The sequence below is a fragment of the Podarcis erhardii genome (genome assembly GCF_964252035.2).
Source record: "Podarcis erhardii genome assembly, chromosome: 7".
NCBI classification, from domain to species: Eukaryota; Metazoa; Chordata; class Lepidosauria; order Squamata; family Lacertidae; genus Podarcis; species Podarcis erhardii.
The window spans coordinates 92,338,511-92,355,186 of record NC_138511.1 but is presented as its reverse complement, the minus strand read 5'-3'; the positions used below and the strand labels follow the sequence as shown (position 1 = coordinate 92,355,186).

Sequence of the window (16,676 nt, the reverse complement as noted above, 5' to 3'; positions counted from 1 at the left end):
TTGCTGACCCCGGATTTAGGGCTGTTTCTAAATGTCCCAACGCTGCCTGGCACTGGTCCCTCCAAATGCTCTTGTCTGGCTGGTCTTTCTTCACCCAGTCATGTCAAGGAGCAGCATGGGGGCTAAAAGGAGGAAGAAATGGAGGACAATATCCCACTCCCCCCAGAAAAGCTCTTCTTTCTCTTTTTGTGGAGGGTCTAGGCCCCTCTTGAAGGACCTTTGCCTTGCTCCAAGCAGGTTGTATATTTCCACCCCTTGGGACGGGACCGAAATATTTGACTTGCCTCGTTTTGAAGCTTTGACCATTAGGCCTGCACACCACCACCTTTTACAGTGGTACCTCGGGTTAAGTACTTAATTCGCTCTGGAGGTCTGTTCATAACCTGAAACTGTTCTGGGGCCTCCTGAAACTGTTCATGTGCCGCCGGAACATGATTTCTGTTCTCATCCTGAAGCAAAGTTCTGAACCCGAGGTACTATTTCTGGGTTAGCGGAGTCTGTAACCTGAAGCGTCTGTAACCCGAGGTACCACTGTACATACTTTACATTTGCTGAGGCAAAATCTCCACCCCCAACATTGCTTGTGGCAGTTCTGCCCTCGCCTTAATCTCCTCCATTTTGAAAGGAAACCTCTCTTTTTCATGGGCCATCTTGGCCTCCCTGTCTCTTTCTTCTTGGGCTCCTCTCTCTCTCTCTCTCTCTCTCTCTCTCTCTGCCTGTATCTCTGCTAGATGAAGGGCAGCTGCCATTCTGGCCTCTTCTCTCTCTTTCTCTGCTTCAACCTTAGACAATTCCAATCTTAGCCTCATCATCTCTAATTCAATATATTAGGATTCTCCTCAGACGCAGCAGCTGGGTCATCCTGAGCCTCTTTGGCTTGGCGCTTGCTGGTCATTTTCTGACAGGAATTTTTTCTCTCTTTAATCAAAGAACTTCACTCCTTTCTTAAACTGGTTGTTCTGTGTCTCTGGGTTTGTTTCTGTGTGGGATTTTACTTCGTATCACGGCTCTTTCCCCCCCGGCACCCTTGGGCCCGCCCTTCAGGCTTGTCGTTTCCTCCCTGGGTTCCTTTTTCTGGAAGGGACTGAGTATTACTGCTCCCCCTGAGTCTCCTTGGATTTCCTCTCCCAAGGTAGAGACTTCCGTTACTGTTTTCAGCCTAAATGAGCAGGAACCTCTTGAAAACATTGCTCTGAACGGATGAGCTGTTTGAGCTCATCTAACTTTCCTCCCGTCTGTCCAGAGCTTGGTCAATTCGGCTGCCCAGTTGGGCCTAAGTCTCTCCTGGTTTCCTTTTGATTTCACCAAAGGCTTTTTGGCTTTGTTCTGCAGTCAGTCCAAAGCGCACTTTCACTCTCTCCTTAAATGTGAGGGAATCAGAGGTTTCATCCTCTCTGAGATCTGAGTATATTTCACTCAAAATTCCACGTATCTGTGGGCGTAAGGGCAGCACCCAGTTTTCCTCATGAATGTTTAAGTCTGCCAGTCCGCTCAAAACTAAATGGGATCTGTGTGGGTTTTAACTTCATATCCCACCTCTGCCCCCAATTAATATGCGAAGACGCAGGGGCTCTCCCCCCCCCCCGGCACCCTTGGGCCCGTCTTCTCTCTCTTAAATATAGTGCGCCCACCTCACAGAACACAATTCCCACAAATGCCCTCCAACTACCTCAGATTATCTTGTGGGGGACTTGCATGAGGTAAAACTTACTAATTGGGAGTCTCAGGCAAGAATTGTTCAAATAAACATTAACAATTTTATTTAACAAGGAAGTTTATGACACGAGTGGATAAAACGTAGGATATTTCAGTTTACAATGTTATTTCCCTTCAAGGTTTTCTCAGTTGTTTCACACTTAAGACTTTGGCTCTTAACAAGGTGGCACTTTCTGCCAGTTACCCTACTCCCGAGGGACTCCAAGCCAAAGACCCAAGGGATCTCTGGTTTGGGAGTCTTCTCTTTCTAGAAGGATCTCTCCCCTCCTGACTGGGATGAGAGCTCAGCAGCCGGTCTCTTTCCAGCTCCTCCTTCTCCTGGCTCAGCCTCCCAGTTCCTTCCTGGCCTGATTTACTCTCCCAGGACACCACACACTGTCCTTCCCACTAAGCTCAGAGACTCCTTTCTCTAGCTGGGGATCTTTTCCTCAGAGTGGATGTTTCCACCCAGAACCAGCTCCTCTCACTCCCCATCTTCCCCACCTCCCTCCAAAGCTCCTAGCCATGGGGTTAAATGGGCCCAGGTCTCCCTCCTCCAGCTCCAGGGCTCTTAGTCTGTCTGATAAACCACATGGGGTGTCTTTGGGTGTAATAATAATAATAATTTATTATTTATACCCCCGCCCATCTGGCTGGGCCTCCCCAGCCACTCTGGTTGGCTTCCCAAAAAATATTAAAATACTGTAATACATCAAATATTTAAAGCTTCCCTAAACAGGGCTGCCTTCAGATGTCTTCTAAAAGTTTGGTAGTTATTTTTCTCTTTGACATCTGGTGGGAGGCCGTTCCACAGGGCGGGTGCCACTACCGAGAAGGCCCTTTGCTTGGTTGCCTTTAACTTGGCTTCTCGCAGGGAGGGAACTGCCAGAAGGCCCTCGGCGCTGGACCTCAGCATCCGGGTAGAATGATGGGGGTGGAGACGCTCCTTCAGATATACTGGACCGAGGCCATTAAGAGCTTTCAAGGTCAGCACCAACACTCTGAATTGTGCTCGGAAACGTACTGGGAGCCAATGTAGGTCTTTCCAGACTGGTGTTATATGGTCTCGGTGGCCGCTCCCAGTCACCAGTCTGGCTGCCACATTCTGTTGTTGTTTTTTTTAATAATATTTATTAAAGTTTTAAAGGTTACAAAAGGAAAAAAGAAAAAACACCAAATTAAGCAAAAAAACAAGACAATATATCACAAGAAGGAAAAAAAACCAAAACAGAAAAATACAAACAATTAAAAAACAAATCAAACCTTCCCATAACTTATCTTTCATTTGCTTGTTTCCTTGACCTCCTCACACCTCCTTTTTTTGTATTCTTGTTCAGTTAGATATTTCAGCAAATCCTTTCCATCTTTGTTTTTATCCTAATAATTTATCTTAATATACTGTAATTTTACATTCTCTTCTTTCACCAATTAACAATCCATTTTTACTTAGTACTTCATAACATTTCTGCTAAAACCACATAACTTCATTCCAGCAACCTTCTAACATTCCTTAGTTTTACAATGTTTCTATAAGTAAATTGTAAATTTCTTCCAATCTTCTTCCACCGACTCTTCTCCCTGGTCTCAGATTCTGCCAGTCATTTCCACCAGTTCCATGTAGTCCATCACCTTCATCTGCCATTCTTCCTGGGTGGTTAGATCTTGTGTCTTCCAGTACTTTGCAATAAGTATTCTTGCTGCTGTTGTAGCATACATAAAGAAAGTTCTATCCTTCTTAGGCAACAATTGGCCGACCATGCCCAGGAGAAAGGCCTCTGGTTTCCTCAGGAAGGTATATTTAAATACCTTTTTTTATTTCATTATAGATCATCTCCCAGAAGGTCTTAATCCTTGGGCATGTCCACCAAAGGTGAAAGAATGTACCTTCCATCTCTTTATTATCATTTATTATCGGGCAAATGATAAATTTTTGCAAGCTTGACTGGTGTCACGTACCACCTGTAGATCATTTTCATTAAATTCTCTCTTAAGGCATTACATGCCGTAAATTTCATACTGAAGGGGTACAGTTAGGGTTACCCCAGAAAACCCTAAAAAAAACCTGTGAATTCTCCCCCCAGCCAGGCCTCGGCGTACGCAACGTACGCATTTTAAAGAGAGCCAGTGTGGTGTAGTGGTTAAGAGCGGTGGACTCCTTTTGTCTCTGCTCGGGTGCAACAATTATTCCTACCCATGGATTAAAAAGGCTACAATACCTGTGGTCCATAACTGTTCCCAGTCAGCCATCATAATGTTATGTCCAACATCTTGTGCCCATTTAATCATAGCAGATTTCACCGTTTCATCCTGAGTGTTCCATTTCAACAGCAAGTTATACATTCTTGACAAGTTCTTGATTTTGGGATCTAACAGTTCTGTTTCCAATTTTGATTTTTCCACCTGGAAGCCAATTTTCTTGTCCAAATTGTAAGCCTCCATTATTTGGTAATAATGAAGCCAATCTCGCACTTTGTTTTTTAGTTTTTCAAAACTGCAGTTTTAAACTATCTCCCTCTTGTTCCAAAATTTCCCAATATTGCGGCCATTTGGCCTCCATATTGAGCTTTTTCTGAGCTGAGCCTTCGCTTCCATTGGTGACAGCCACCTTGGAGTTTTGTTTTCAAGCAAGTCCTTATATCTTATTCAGACATTAAAAGGGTTTTCTCGTGTGTGTGTTTCTTTGTGGCTGATTAGCTTCTCTCCCAGTGCAAAGGTCAGAGGGGGCAGGGTTTCTGTTGAGGCAGGTGATTAGCTGTGGGAGGAGCTTATCAGAGCTCGCAGTTTGATCCATTTTTTAGATTTAGGGGAGCTAGTCTCAAACGTTTGTTGGGTGAGACCTAGGTTTTTTTGGGAGGGAGTTATTTGTCCTGTCTGCACGCTTCTTATGATGGAGGACCGCTGTAGCCACCCCCAACGACACGTTCTCAAGATGGAGAGTGAGGGAACAGCTGCAGTCGCCTGCGGTTCCTGCGCAATGTTTGCCATCTTGCCAAAGGTTGAAGGCAGCTTTACCTGCAGCAATTGCATGTTGATTGCCCTCTTAAAAGACAAAGTCCAGCAACTGGAGGAACGTGTAGCTATGCTCCAAAGAATTAGAGAGCTGGAGCTCTTCTTGGAAGCAACAGAGCACACCGTCTCCACCAAGGAGGAGACAGGGGACTCCCCTGAGAAGGAGGCTAGTTCACCAACACAGGAGCCAGATATATGGAGAAACGTGACTCAAAGAAGTAGGAGGCACAGGGTTCGCTCTGATTGTTTAGAAATACACAATCGCTTTGAGGTCCTCTCCCCAAGCATGGAAGACGAAGAGCAGACTCCATTTGAGGATCTCTCCCTCATTACAGTCAATCAGGTATATGAAGACGAGCAGCAAAGTCAGTCCTCAGGGAATGTGCAGGCGACCTTGGAACGGACAGCTCACGGAAGAACCCCGACCAAACCTAAGAGGAGGCATGTAGTGGTGATAGGGGATTCCCTACTGAGGGGAAGAGAAGCAGTGATCCGTGGGCCTGACAAGATGTCTCGGGAAGTGTGCTGTCTCCCCGGGGCTAAGATCCAAGATGTAACTGAATGACTGCAAGGAATCATAAAACCCACTGACAAATACCCCTTCCTCTTGGTTCATGTGGGAACCTATGACACTGCAAGCAATAGCCTCCAGAAGATCAAAAGAGACTATGAGGCTCTGGGCAGGAAATTGAAGCAATTAAATGCACAAATTGTCATCTCATCTGTCCTCCCAGTTGAACGACACGGCCCAGGGAGAGAGGGAAAAATAGTGGAAGTGAACAGCTGGCTTCGCAAATGGTGTAAACAGGAACGGTTTGGATTCTTAGATCACGGAGTGCAGTTTCTTGAAGATGGACTTCTGGCAAGCGATGGGCTGCACCTCACAACGGTTGGGAGGAATGTTTTTGCCAAAAATCTCAGAAACCTCATCAGGAGGGCTTTAAACTGACTAATGTGGGGGAGGGAGACAGTGCTCCTGAAGGTAGGAGTCTATCAATTGATAAAGATGATCATCCAATTGTCATAGACCAAATGGAGCAAACTGTGATGGCCTGGGATTCCGATTCAGAGGCTGAACCGGAGGAATCCCAGCCTGCACAGGAGTCCCCGCCTCCAGGGCTGGCTGAACTGGGGCAGGGCCTTGATTCTGAAGCGCCTGCACCAGTGCCGGATCCGGAGCAGGCACCAGGTGATTCCACTCTGGCTCCAGAGGTGGTTGAGGACTCAGTGCCTGCAGGTGAGTCTCCCCCTGGGCCCAGTAACCCTTCAGCCTCTCCTGAACTGCAGAGGCTCAGGGCAGAGAGGCGAAGGGAACTGGTTTCTCCCAGGAGGAGTGCTCGCCTTAAGGCCAGGAGAGGCGGGTCTCCTGGGGGCCGGGACCGCCCCTGGCCTCAGAGAAGATAAAGGCCAGTCAGCCCGGTCCCAGGTTGTGGGAGCAACGTTGATGAAGAGCTGTTTCGGCGAGCATCCAGTCAGTTTCTTCCAGTGTTCCTGTCCCCGCCCGGCTTCCTGCTTCGGACCTCGCCCCGCTCCATCGGAACTGTTTCCAGGCTATTGACCCAGGACCGGACTTTGACTACGCCAACGGTAACCTTCCCCCCGGGACCAGCACACAAACAGCACACAGACCTAGTGGTGGGAGGAAAAAATCCTTAAATAAGAGACACGGGGGAATGATTAATGGACTTCATTGTCTGTACACTAATGCGCAAAGCATGGGTAATAAACAAGATGAGCTTGAGCTCTTGGTACAGCAAACTAAATATAACATAATAGGCATCACTGAAACCTGGTGGGATAAGTCCCACAACTGGAATGTAATAATGGAGGGATTCAATCTATTTCAGAGAAACAGACGAGACAAGAAAGGAGGAGGAGTGGCGTTATATGTCAGGGATGTGTATACCTGTGAAGAGATCCAAGATTTAGAACCTCAAAGCCAAAGTGAGAGCATTTGGGTCAAAATTAAGGGAGAGAATAACAGGGACCTCATTGTGGGAGTTTACTATAGATCCCCAAGCCAAACGGAGGACATAGATGATGCCTTCCTGGAACAGATGGCCAAGCATGCCAAAGGAAGGGAGATAGTAGTAATGGGGGACTTCAATTACCCGGATATTTGCTGGATGTCAAACTCAGCCAAGAGCATAATGTCAAACAGATTCCTCACTGGCCTTGCAGACAACTTCGTTGTCCAGAAAGTGGGAGAAGCAACAAGAGGAACAGCCATTTTAGATCTGGTCCTAACCAATGTTGATGACCTGGTTAGTGGGGTAGAAGTGGAAGGATCATTAGGCGCGAGTGATCATGCTCTGAAGTTTACTATACAGCGGAAAGGAGCAGCCAAGCATACTAGGACTCAATTTGTTGACTTTAAGAAAGCCGACTTCATAAAACTTAGGGAAGTGCTGGGTGAGATCCCATGGATAGTAATATTAAAAGGAAAGGGAGTTCATGATGGCTGGGAGTTTGTTAAGAGGGAGATAGTAAAAGCACAACTTCAGGCAATACCAATGAGACGGAAAATGGAAGGTGCCTAAAGAAGCCAGGGTGGCTATCTAAAGAACTTTTAACTGAGTTAAGATTAAAAAAGGATGTGTACAAAAAATGGAAAAAGGGGGAAACCACCAAAGAGGAATTCAAACAAATAGCCAGCACGTGTAGACACAAAGTCAGAAAAGCTAAAGCACAGAATGAACTCAGGCTTGCTAGAGAGGTTAAAAGCAACAAAAAAGGCTTTTATGGGTATGTTCGTAGCAAAAGGAAGAACAAAGAAACAGTGGGGTCACTCAGAGGAGAAGATGGTGAAATGCAAACAGGGGACACAGAAAGGGCTGAACTCCTCAATGCCTTCTTTGCCTCAGTCTTCTCCGCTAAAGAAAACAATGCCTGACCTGAAGAATTTGGAGCAAATGATTCAGCAGAGGAAACACAGCCCAGAATAACTAAGGAGATAGTACAAGAATACTGGGCTAGTTTAGATGTATTCAAGTCTCCAGGGCCAGATGAACTGCATCCAAGAGTATTAAAAGAACTGGCAGATGTGATCTCAGAACCACTGGCACTCATCTTTGAGAATTCCTGGAGAACAGGCAAAGTCCCGGCAGACTGGAGGAGGGCAAATGTTGTCCCTATTTTCAAAAAGGGGAAAAGAGAGGACCCAAATAATTACCGCCCAGTCAGTCTGACATCAATACCAGGGAAGATTCTGGAGCAGATCATTAAGCAAACAGTCTGTGAGCACCTAGAAAGGAATACCGTGATCACCAATAGTCAGCATGGATTTCTGAAAAATAAGTCATGTCAGACTAACCTGATCTCGTTTTTTGACAGAATTACAAGCCTGGTAGATGAAGGGAACGCAGTGGATGTAGCCTACCTTGATTTCAGCAAGGCATTTGACAAGGTGCCCCATGATATTCTCGTAAAGAAGCTGGTAAAATGCGGTCTTGACTATGCTACCACTCAGTGGATTTGTAACTGGCTGACTGACCGAACCCAAAGGGTGCTCATCAATGGTTCCTCTTCATCCTGGAGAAGAGTGACTAGTGGGGTGCCACAGGGTTCTGTCTTGGGCCCGGTCTTATTCAACATCTTTATCAACGACTTGGATGATGGACTCAAGGGCATCCTGATCAAATTTGCAGATGACACCAAACTGGGAGGGGTGGCTAACACCCCAGAGGACAGGATCACACTTCAAAACGACCTTGACAGATTAGAGAACTGGGCCCAAACAAAAAAGATGAATTTTAACAGGGAGAAATGTAAAGTATTGCACTTGGGCAAAAAAAATGAGGGGCACAAATACAAGATGGGTGACACCTGGCTTGAGAGCAGTACATGTGAAAAGGATCTAGGAGTCTTGGTTGACCACAAACTTGACATGAGCCAACAGTGTGACGCGGCAGCTAAAAAAGCCAATGCAATTCTGGGCTGCATCAATAGGAGTATAGCATCTAGATCAAGGGAAGTAATAGTGCCACTGTATTCTGCTCTGGTCAGACCTCACCTGGAGTACTGTGTCCAGTTCTGGGCACCACAGTTCAAGAAGGACACGGACAAACTGGAACGTGTCCAGAGGAGGGCAACCAAAATGGTCAAAGGCCTGGAAACGATGCCTTATGAGGAACGGCTAAGGGAGCTGGGCATGTTTAGCCTGGAGAAGAGGAGGTTAAGGGGTGATATGATAGCCATGTTCAAATATATAAAAGGATGTCACATAGAGGAGGGAGAAAGGTTGTTTTCTGCTGCTCCAGAGAAGCGGACACGGAGCAATGGATCCAAACTACAAGAAAGAAGATTCCACCTAAACATTAGGAAGAACTTCCTGACAGTAAGAGCTGTTTGACAGTGGAATTTGCTGCCAAGGAGTGTGGTGGAGTCTCCTTCTTTGGAGGTCTTTAAGCAGAGGCTTGACAACCATGTCAGGAGTGCTCTGATGGTGTTTCCTGCTTGGCAGGGGGTTGGACTCGATGGCCCTTGGGGTCTCTTCCAACTCTATGATTCTATGACCAGGCACTACCCTTTGACTGGCAACCATCTCCAATCTCCTTGCTGGACAATCCCAAACAAAAATGCATTAGATTCTCTGAAATCTACTCAGGAGTCCTGTAGTGATTTCATGCTCTTTATTGCAGCTTGCAAAACAGTGATTTAATTGCCCCTCAAACCTCAGGCTTTTATATACATTATTTACACAATCAGTCCCATCTGACTGGCTGATTCTGCTTCCCTCCTAGAGCCTGATTGCTCTTTTCCTGCAAGCCAATCAGTTGTTGCATTCTAGGATTCTACTTGCCTATTGTTCAAGAATCCAAGCTTAGTACATAACCCCCCTCCCCTCTAAGTTCCCGTTGCGCCCAGAAGGGTAGCATTCGTAGTCGTTGAGGTATGCCGGTCACCTATGTATGCGTTGTGGTTTTGGTTGTCTCTTGGTAGGGGTTCCTGGTTCTGGCTCTTGTTCCAGCGCTGCCGGCTGTGACGGGGTTCTTGGATTGGACGCCGCTGGTCCACTCGGTTGTGGTTCTGGTTCCTGTGGCTGCTCGGCCTCGGTCACTTCTGGACTTCCTAGTTCTGCCTCCCTTACCCGCTCCTCCTGCTCTATGGGCCTCACCCTTCTGCTATCCCCTTGGGATTCCTCTCTCCAGCCCTCCTTGCAGTTTCCCCCCAGGAATCATCCGGAAGTTCAATAGTCCCAAAAAGGCTTGGAGTTCTGCCTTACCCTTAGGTGCAGGGGCGTCGCAAATAGCCCTCACCTTGTCCCCGATCAAGTGGACTCTTAGACCCCGCCAGGGTGGCGTGGACATGGCTGACCATTGGCACCGGGTATGCATGAGCCGTAAGGGCCTTGTTTATGGTACATTTGTAGTCTGTGCAGATGTGGACTGAGCCATTGGGCTTGACGGGTGTGATGATTGGGGTTTCTCAAGGGCATTAGGCACGAGCTAGAGCACTCCTTGCTCCACAAGCCAGTCTAATTCCTCATCAATGTGGGTTTTGAGGGTGAACGGGACCTGGTGGGCCTTGAACCTGATGGGTCATATGGCAGGGTCTAGTTGTAGGCCAATGGGGGGCAGTATATCATCCCAATGCCCCGTCGAAAACCTCTGAAAACACTTTGCACATTGTGTCCACGTCTACGCGGGAGCTGGTGCAGTGATGGCTAACCCCAGTGGCCCAAACCACGCCAACCCCAGTAAGCTAACGTAGCACCCCTTGACCACGATCAACTCCAACCACCGCTTCCGCCCTCGATATTGTACATTGAGGGTTCCCACCCCCATCGTGGGGACCTTGCATTTGTGGAAGTCTCAAGGAGGGTGAATGGGGCTGGCGAAACTTGGAGCCGCCACTGAGACACAATTCCGGAGACCTGCCGCTTTGCCTAGAAGGCATTTCGACACGCTACCCCCAAGGGTTGTTGTGAGAAGTGCCCCTTCAGCCGTTCTATTATTGTCTCATAGGGAATGGTCGCAATATTTGTGGGAGCGAGGAGGGCTCGGGCGATCTTCTCCAGATGCTGAAGAAGGTTGCCCTCTTCTTGGCTGTGTCTCATGACGTCCTTTGCCTCCAGAAGGAACTGGAAGCGGGTGGCGTATCCTTCCCAGTCTCCTGAGGCTGGGCTGAATGGCATGAAGCGGTTGTCTGTCACCATTCTGGGTCCTTGGGTCCTGGAGCTGTAGCCTGGATGCGCGGTGCGATGCTGTGCTGCCTGTGGCGGCTGTATCCGGTGCACGACAGACAGCTCAGCAGGATCCCACCTTCATCGCCAGTGAAATATATTCAGAGTCCTGTTGTGATTTCATGCTCTTTATTGCAGTTTGTAAAACAGTGATTTAATTGCCCCCAAACCTCAGGCTTTTATATACATTATTTACACAATGAGTCCCATCTGATTGGCTGTTTCTGTTGGGATCCTGCCAGGGAGACAGAGGCATCAGGCCTCCATGTCGTCTCCAGACGATCTCCGGTCTCCCGTTGGAACAGCATCAGTCAATTAGCGACACGAGCCTCAGACGCATTCCAAGACTCATGCACGCCCTTCTCGCAGAGTTTCCACAACGGAAGATTCACCCAGGAGAGGATATTTACAGCTTTATTCAACGTTGGTCAGAACAAAGGAAAAACATGACTGCTTGCATCCATGTCGAGGAAAACAGCCAGAACAAAAGCTATATACAAAACGGAAACTCCCAGTGAGCACGAAGTAACCAGGCATGTGACACACAACAGCCTGTTCCCTTTTTTAAGGAGGAACGGAAATATCCTAACAGATTCTGCTTCCCTCCTGGAGCCTGACTGGTCTTTTCCTGCAAGCCAATCAGTTGTTGCATTCTAGGATCCTACTTGCCAATTGTTCTAGGATTCAAGCTTAGTACATAACCTTCTCCTTCCTCCGTGTCCCCAGTTCTTAAATAGGCTTTATTTCAAAACAGGGTGGGAAGTAGAGATGGCTTAGTCTTCCAAACAACTCTTTATCCATTAGTTAGTAGACAAGCTTCCCAGTGCAAGGAGCGGAAAGCAGACCCCTGAGCCCAGCCTGGCCCCCCACCCAATTCTGCCCGCATGCCTTGAGGCCCCAAGATGGGCGGAGGAAGGCCTGGGGGGCAGCTGCTGGCTGGGACTTTGATTTGGGCAGAGTGGGGGCACAGGGAGAGGGAGACAGGAAGACCGGTCAGGGGGTGGCACTGGGGGGATTTATTCACATTGGTTATCTGCCAAAAAGCCACCACCCCCAGCTGTGAGGAGGGTGGCGCCTCCTCCAGGAATTCCTCTTCCACTCCCAGCCACTCCGCTCAAACCTTTGCTAAAATCCTGCTCTCCTCCCTCCTCTCCGTCTCAGAGGCTGGGCTTCTGTCTCATCTCAAGAGCCGCCAAAGCGCCCGCAGTTGCCTCTTATCTCCCACCCAAACCGTCCACATCAATCCTAAGTGTCTCCTGTTCTGATTTCCATTTTTTGTCTTCTTTTCCAGCTTTTCAGACATCTCTTCCCTTCCTTTCATGGAGATATCTAGTGCTTCTGTTTTCTTTCTCAGTGTGTCTACTTTAGTGGTCAAATTTGTCTCCATTTCATTATTTTTATCAATTTGGGCTAATAGCTTCTCCAAATTTAACACAGGCCTGGTGTAAACTGTTTTGAACTGCCATATTAAAAATCTCCCTCTCCCTTGTTCTCAAAGCAGCCTATTTTCCAGCAGCACCTTATCAGTTTGTCAAGGTCACAGAATAAATCTTTCCTAAGAGATCCTGTTTCCTGCATTTTTCCAGCCCTCCCTCTTCCTTCCAGCCTGATACCCAACACACATAAGCTGTTTAACATAAAATCCAATTTCTCAAATTAAGATTTGAATTAAACAAATAAACCAAATAATTACTTTAAGAGAGGAACCATAAAACAGAAAAAAGAAATAATGTGTCCAAGAGGACAAAGCAATTTAGGTGTCCAAATAAGAGTGGTTGTCTTGCAGGAATTCAATTCTCTTTAAGTGGCTCAGAGTAGAAGAAATATTTTCCTTCAAAGAGAAACGAACTTGTCCAAACCTGTCTTGATTTTAGCTTTTTCAGGGAGCTCTAAGTCCTTTTAAGAGCTCCAATTGTGTTAAGAACTTAAAAAATGAGACCAGACTTTCATAAATCCCTCCAATAACACTCTTGGCACTGAAATAGTTTCTACCCTGTGTGAATTCTCTGATGGGAAATGAGATTGTTGCTTTGACTGAAGCTCTTTCCACATTCCAGGCACTGATAGGGTTTCTCCCCTGTATGAATCCTTTGATGGGAAGTGAGATGGGCCCTCTGATTGAAGCTCTTTCCACATTCCAAGCACTGATAGGGTTTTTCCCCTGTATGAATTCTACGATGGGAAGTGAGATCGTGGCTGTTACTGAAGCTCTTTCCACACTCCAAGCAGTGATAGGGTTTCTCCCCTGTATGAATTCTACGATGGGAAGTGAGACTTTCTTTCCAGGTGAAGCTTTTTCCACATTCCACGCACTGATAGGGTTTCTCCCCTGTATGAATTCTTTGATGGGAGGTGAGAGAGGAGCTTTCAGTGAAGCTCTTTCCACATTCCATGCACTGATAGGGTTTCTCCCCTGTATGAATCCTTTGATGGGAAGTGAGCTTGTCCCTCTGCTTGAAGCTCTTTCCACATTCCACGCACTGAAAGGGTTTCTCCCCTGTATGAATCCTTTGATGGAAAGTGAGATGGGCTCTCCGATTGAAGCTCTTTCCACATTCCACGCACTGATATGGTTTTTCCCCTGTATGAATCCTTTGATGGGAAGTGAAAACGCTTTTTTGACTGAAGCTCTTTCCACATTCCACGCACTGATAGGGTTTCTCCCCTGTATGAATTCTTTGATGGGAAGTGAGATTGGCACTCTGAGTGAAGCTCTTTCCACATTCCAAGCACTGATAGGGTTTCTCCCCTGTATGAATCCTTTGATGGGAAGTAAAACTTTTTTTCCAGGTGAAGCTCTTTCCACATTCCAAGCACTTAAAGCGTTTCTCCCCTGTATGAATCCTTTGATGAGAAGTGAGTTGGGAGCTCTGACTGAAGCTCTTTCCACACTCCAAGCAGTGATAGGGTTTCTCCCCTGTATGAATCCTTTGATGAGAAGTGAGTTGGGAGCTCTGACTGAAGCTCTTTCCACACTCCAAGCAGTGATAGGGTTTCTCCCCTGTATGAATCCTTTGATGGGAGGTGAAACTTATTTTCCAGGTGAACCTCTTTCCACATTCCACGCACTGAAAGGGTTTCTCCCCTGTATGAATTCTACGATGCGAAGTGAGATCGTTGCTGTTACTGAAGCTCTTTCCACATTCCAGGCACTGATAGGGTTTCTCCCCAGTATGAATCCTTTGATGGGAAGTGAAACTTATTTTCCAGGTGAACCTCTTTCCACATTCCACGCACTGAAAGGGTTTCTCCCCTGTATGAATTCTACGATGGGAAGTGAGATCGTAGCTTTGACGGAAGCTCTTTCCACACTCCAAGCAGTGATAGGGTTTCTCCCCTGTATGAATCCTTTGATGGGAAGTGAAATTTATTTTCCAGGTGAAGCTCTTTCCACATTCCAAGCACTGATAGGGTTTCTCCCCAGTATGAATCCTTTTATGGGAAGTGAGATCTGAGCAATTTCTGAATCTCTTTCCACATTCCAAGCACTGATAGGGTTTCTCCCCTGTATGAATTCTTTGATGGGAGGTGAGAGAGGAGCCGTCAGTGAATCTCTTTCCACATTCCATGCACTGATAGGGTTTCTCCCCTGTATGAATCCTTTGATGGGAAGTGAGATGGGAACTCTGATTGAAGCTCTTTCCACACTTCAAGCACTGATAGGGTTTCTCTCCTGTATGAATTCTACGATGGGAAGTGAGATTGTGGCTTTGACTGAAGCTCTTTCCACACTCCAAGCAATGATAGGGTTTCTCTTTTGTATGAATTCTTTGATGGGCAGCGAAACTCTGTTTCCAGGTGAAGCTCTTTCCACATTCCAAGCACTTATAGGGTTTATTCTCAAGGGGATTTCTTTGATGGGAAGTGGAATGGGAGCTCTGACTGAAGCTCTCTCCACAGTCTGAATCCTGATATGGTTCCTCCACTGTGTGGATTTCGTTGTAGTCTCCCTTGTTCTTTATTTCCAGTTCATCACCACCTGAAACTAAGAGGCAAACGGATTAGAGTCTCAGGAAGAGGTGCAGTCCCAAATTATGGAACAATGCTCATTAATGCTTGGGACAGGGGAAGAACTGAAGGGAGTTAGATGTTATAATGTTCCTTTTGTTCTGTAAAAATGTCTAGTTTTGTATACAAATCAAGTAGAATATTATATGTTATATCTGTACTATCTTCATAAATAAAATGTGCTTTCATTATTATTTTAAAGGTGGCCAAAGCAGGAAAGTTCCCTGTCCAAAATGAAGATATACAGTGGTACCTCGGGTTACATACGCTTCAGGTTACGTACGCTTCAGGTTACAGACTCTGCTAACCCAGAAATAATGCTTCAGTTTAAGAACTTTGCTTCAGGATAAGAACAGAAATCATGCCCCGGCAGCGCAGCGGCAACAGCAGGTGACCCCATTAGCTAAAGTGGTGCTTCAGGTTAAAAACAGTTTCAGGTTAAGAAAGGACCTCCGGAACGAATTAAGTACTTAACCCGAGGTACAACTGTATTTAATATGATACGTTGTTCAATATGCAGTAATAAATCTAAACAAATTTTAAGAGCTTGAGAAATATTTGGGAACACTGACTCTGGACTGACTTGGTCTTAGTCAGCTACCTTGTGGTCAGCAATGTAAGAGTAGGGGAATAAAGATGGCAAACATGAACTTCTGTGTGCTGAAAAACACATTTTGTATATTGAACAAATGTGTGTAGCAGCTGCCAAATTTAAATTTCTTTAGTGGCTAAAAATTTAATGATGATGTGCATCACCTTAAACCAATTTGGATGTTTTCTTAAATTCTCGACATCACAGAGTGCAGCAGAAACTTGTCATATCAGTATTATTATTATTATTCAAGTTTCCTTACAGTGGTACCTCAGGTTACATACGCTTCAGGTTACAGACTCCGCTAACCTACAAATAGCACCTCAGGTTAAGAACTCTGCTTCAGGATGAGAACAGAAATCGTGCTCTGGCAGCGCAGCGGCAGCAGGAGGCCCCATTAGCTAAAGTGGTGCTTCAGGTGAAGAACAGTTTCAGGTTAAGAACAGACCTACGGAACGAATTAAGTTCTTAACCCGAAGTACCACTGTACTTCAATATTACATTATTGTGAGAAGTTACAGGGGAAGAGGCAGGGGGCCTTCTCGGTAGGGGCACCCACCCTGTGGAACGCCCCCCCATCAGATGTCAGGGAAATAACTATGCAACTTTTAGAGGACTTCTGAAGGCACCTCTGTATTGGGAAGTTTTTAATGTTTGATGTTGTTGTTGTTTTTCCTATTTGTTGGAAGTTGCCCAGAGTGGCTGGGGCCACCCAGTTAGATGGGCAGGGTAAAAATAATAAAATTATCATTATTGTTACTACAGGGTTCACTGCCTGAGATTCAAAAAGCCTGGCTCTGTTTTGGGATGGAGTTTGTTTGGTTCAGTCGTGGAATCTGTGCCATCTCCAATGTCAAGCGACTCTTTGGTCAACCAGAGAGAGACAGAAGCAAGAACAAAAGCAGGAAACTTGACTGAAGCTACTTCAACACCTCAAATCACTCTGAATCCTACATTTAAGAAGGCCTGGGCAGTTCAGACAGCCTGATCATGGTTTTAAACGGCAGAACTGGAGGAAGAATATTCACAGGGAAAACAATCAATAGCCATCCCTCCAAGGTTTGCTGTGGGAGTGTTAACATCCCAGGTGCTGTGGGTGGCGCTGTTGAGCCCCATCAAAATATCAGAGGTTCGTCACATAGAGAGATGTCTTGCATTACAAAACAGATAGGATGATCCAATAGGGAG

General features: G+C 46.3%; 1 protein-coding gene and 2 long non-coding RNA genes across 6 annotated transcripts in view; 1 reads left to right on the top strand and 2 right to left on the bottom strand.

The window, feature by feature from the left end:
• The window catches only part of LOC309345561 (uncharacterized protein), a 63,768-nt gene that overhangs the window by 10,994 nt on the left and 36,098 nt on the right, over positions 1-16,676 (bottom strand). The gene's annotated exons all lie outside the window — the stretch shown is intronic.
• The window catches only part of LOC309346205, a 58,007-nt gene that overhangs the window by 22,558 nt on the left and 18,773 nt on the right, over positions 1-16,676 (top strand). The window lies entirely within an intron of this gene.
• On the bottom strand, positions 15,654-16,676 carry LOC309346313. Its single transcript, XR_014158596.1, has 2 exons — positions 15,974-16,676; positions 15,654-15,745 (listed from the first exon to the last, which is right to left on the bottom strand). It is a non-coding gene; the product is annotated as an uncharacterized lncRNA (long non-coding RNA).